The sequence below is a fragment of the Carassius gibelio genome, chromosome B19 (assembly GCF_023724105.1).
Source record: "Carassius gibelio isolate Cgi1373 ecotype wild population from Czech Republic chromosome B19, carGib1.2-hapl.c, whole genome shotgun sequence".
In the NCBI taxonomy this organism is placed as follows: Eukaryota; Metazoa; Chordata; class Actinopteri; order Cypriniformes; family Cyprinidae; genus Carassius; species Carassius gibelio.
The window spans coordinates 17,163,883-17,168,489 of NC_068414.1; positions in this window are offsets into that span (position 1 = coordinate 17,163,883).

Consider the following 4,607-nt stretch of genomic DNA (forward strand, 5'->3'; position numbering starts at 1 on the left):
GGGGGGTGTTTGGGGGGCCGGGGGTGCTGTCCATTTGCTTGTTATTTTGTACATTTTGTGCAAGAAATAAACTTGTCATTTACTACATTCAACATGCCGTTTAGTCATTGACTTAAGCTGCTTTTTCAGACTATTCTTCTCATAAAAGGTTATTTCACCTTCAGTATCAAACAGAATGTATTTTTAAGGCTGAATGAGGTCGGTCTTGTGGATAATGAAGTTTTAAATGAATGAGTTGCTGTCCATGGTGCTGCACTTATTTTCAATCACGAAACCGCAACCTACTACACCTGAAGCACACGCACTAAAATACTGCTAAAAAGCAGCGCCTGATTACTGAAGTTATCTTTTGTGCTAATACTGTCAAAACACACTAGGCTTACATATAGACTCAGTAGAATATGTCTAAATTTAAAGTAAACCGATATGTGTCTGTATATTAGATGCGTGCAGATTTTAAAGGGACAGTACCAAACATGTTGCTGACTGTCATTAAAGGGATAGTTCACCCTAAAATTTTATTTCTTTCATTATTTACTCACTCTCTTGTTTTCCCAAACATGTATTCATTTCTTTCTTGTGCTGAAAACAAAATAAAATATTTTGAAGATTGTGGGTAACCAAACTGGTCCACGTTGACTTTGATAGTGGGGGGGTGCCGTGGAAAATCATTGATGGTTCTTCCACTTTCTTCAAAATAGCATTTATCAGCGGGAGAAACAAACGCATTCAGGTTTAAAACAATTTTGTGAGTAAATGATTGTATAAAAATAAGACACCATCACAGAACTGATCATTTTTATTTTGGGGTAAATTATTCCTTTAATATTAATAAAACACCAAAACACAGAAAAATCCCTCACTGCTCCTGACTGAAATCTTTAATATAGTTGTTTTAATAGGAATCAATCTATATACTGTAGTGTTTATTCTTATATTTCTTCATTGAATTTCTTCAATGCTCCTGTTAAATACACTTATTGTATCTAAAAATAAAGCACTGTTGTATGTGTATCTTCGTTTTTCTTATTTTTTTAAACACATAAAATAATGACAGATTTTTATCTTTGCCCACTTTGGCCTAAATAACCGGCATTCTTTTATTATATTTTGTTACCTTGTAAGGCTTTGTCTTTATAATAGGGAAATTACTTTGGCTGTTATACTCAGACAACTTACAAAACAGTAAAACCAACATGATAAAGAATTGTAATAAAATCATGAATCGTGATAGTTTACATTTTTTTTTCTCAAATCAATGCTGTTCTTTTGAAGAATAAAGCACAACTGTTAATCAGCACAACTGTTTTCAAAATTCATAAAAAACATTTAAGCATCAAAGCAGATTAGAGTTATTTCTGAAATCTGGAATAATGATGCTAAAGAATAATCTTTTCCATTATTCATCTTAAAAATCAATTTTGTTAAAAATACTATAATAAATGCACGTATAAGAGACTTTATATAAAAAAAAAAAAAAACTTTTGGGAACTTTACTGTTCCCAAATTTTCAATAGTAGCATATACTGATATACACTGATATACTGATGTATTTCAACTTTCAAGTCAAATGATTATGCTAACAGTATTATATAGAGGTAACTCTTTAGATTGGGGAACACTAACCAGTTTCTTACTAGCATGCATATTAAAAGCATACTGGCTGTTTATTTGTTGCCTACTTATAAAGCACATATTATTGCGTTATTTTGCTTTACTATATTTAAGACGCCTTATTGCTACACCTACCTACACATAACCACTACAACACATACCTTACTATAATTTGAGCAGCAAATTATGAGTTTTAAGTGTTTTTTTCCCACACCTGGTTTTCAGTAGACAAAAAGAGCTTCATGTAAAGGTATTGATCTCCTCTTGGGCTTACAATAGTATGTGGGTATTTTGGCAGTAGCGAGTATTTAACCTGTTATGCTATTTCCAAAAACATGACTTTTTTAATGCAGCACTAAATCTCAGCAACAGTGTCGTTAAGTTTTACATTCAGCCACAAGGGGGCAGCAACGTACTAAAATTAAGCCGTCTTGTCTATATTCACAGCCCTACAGTACCAAGGGGCCCTAAAATCTTTATAGCCTAATTTCAGCTCTTATTAAAACATTTACACCCACATATTTCATGTGTACATAAATGTTACCATGTCTTTACAGAAGCCCCAGTGAGTCTGAGGAAGTTCTGGCTGATATTAGTGCAGAGAAAGCTTTAGTAATCTGGGACAAAAGAACAACAGAAGATGAGACGACGTGCGCAGTTATTATTAGAAAGCTGTGAAGAGAGCTAAGACAAAGTGGACACATATGATTCATACACGGGCCTTTGTAAAAATTCAGAAAAAATTAAATAAAAGAACTCTGCACAATGTTTTCATACTGAAAACACACCAACACAGTTTCTGTTCATATTTGTGTTATATGTTAACCTAATTAAGGAATAACAAACAGCTGTCTAACGATTTAACCACTTTGTTCTTGAACGGACCCTTAATGTAATTAAAATTGAACAAACTAAAGCTCACTAGTCATCGGCACTGCATTATTCATAGCTGGATTGGATGTTTATTGAAGCCCTTGGTACTTTTGTAAATTCAAGACTCTCATCCATCCGAAAATAAATATTTTATCAGTGACTGATTATCCTGTCATAAACCGAGCTGACATGTCTAGACACGTCCAGTGCTGACCCATTACAGATGCAGGCAGTCCATCATCTCAGGTCTGTCCATCGAGACTCTAAGAAAGCTAGATCACACTTCCTGCATATGGGAGCTGCCTTTGGCTGTATTTTTGAGAGTTTTCCAGGTAAATTCACGATCAGCTAGTTCGTTGGCAGGTGAACAAACCGGCCCAACATGAACCAGACCGTTCCACCCCCGACATCAAGGGAAAAACCAGGAAGACAGGGAAGTAAAGTGCAAGATATTCTATCTGGAGGGCATGGACCCTGTGACAGTTACCGGCTGTGTTTTACAACAGGGGCCCTTAGGGGTTGATGGAAGCGTGCCTCTGTAATATTTAACTGCGTTTGATTAGCCTGCTTTATCAGTACACTCCCATAACTCCCAGTCTAGGTAACAATGTAGTTGTTGTGTGTATCCTTTTTCTATTGTTTGAGGGAACTCTTGGCACGGGGCTGTAATGTAGTGCGGTTATTTCCCAACCGTCATCACCTCCACCTGCCCTGTCCACACCCACACTAACTGTAACAACAGAGGGGTTAGACAGCACACCAGAGCCAAAACAATAACAAGGACGCTTGCTTCTGTTTGTAAGGAAGCAAGGTAAAAGTCATTTTAAATATTTAAAGATGATTAAGTATTTAAAAATGACTAAGCTAAAACTAATTATATATATATATATATATATATATATATATATATATATACACACACACACACACACACACATTTATAATATGCAATTAATTGAAACATTATCAGTTCAAAATACTAAATGTATATAATGCATACATTTCATACAATTCAAATGTACATATTAATAAAACAATTATATAAATTTGTTTTGTATAAATGTGTAAAATGTGTAAATTTATAAAGTCAAATACTTATAAGTTATTATAATATATAATAATAAAACACATTGATAGCATTGTTTAATTTAATGTACGCATAATTTTTTAGCATTTAAAAATTACAAAAATTTTTAATTGCATTACTGATAAGTCTCGTTACACACTTTTTCTAATCATGAATTGTTGTATTCACAACTTACATTCATTATTTATGGTAAAAAGCAGTCTGTAAAAGGCAGTCTGCGGGTTCTTCAAAAATGAAAAGTTAGTTCCTTGAAAATGTTCAGTTTTGGGTGAAACATTCCTTTATTTCCTGTGGGTCTATGACTGTTCAGATCTCATTCTAGTGTTAAAGCACAGGAACTCATTCTGCAAACAGAAAAGATGAGGCTCTCCCTGAGGTGACACAGCAAAACATTGAGAAGTCTACTACAAAGAGTCTCTCAAAGCCAACACAAAACATTCACACATCCTTAACTTTAGAAATCAACTTAACAGTAATGGAAAAGTCATTCAGATCAAAACCCAACAGACAAACTTACATCTACATAAAACCTTAAGAGCTAGGCATGTTAATTTCCTGCACTAATGTGCAATAAAGACCATAACACCCTTACATGTAAGCCCAGAAATAAGAATACATTTCCAGACAGGGTAGTCATTAATCTCACACAAGTTCTTTGCTGATTACATTAGAAGTTCACAGACACATACATGTTGTGAGAGCTTGGTTCATAAGTTACATAACATGGAACATAAGGCGAGACAGTGTGTTATATAAGTCATCGTTATGAGCTGAGGGGTTATGTACGCTTCATTCCAGCACTGAAAGAGTTAACCGTGCCTGACTGCCCCTCCCACCCGGGCTTATTTACATATGAGGCATTTGGCGGGAAATCCTCTCTGCGCTCTGTCTTTGTGCCAAAGCCCCTCCCTCATGGCGGGAACTGGTGGCGGGAAAGAGAGCGCTCTAAACTGCAGCAGACCGGCTCTGGCCACGCCCATCCCCTTCTCCCGCGGCAACCGGGGGCCAACGGCCCCGCTGTACCCAGGCAACG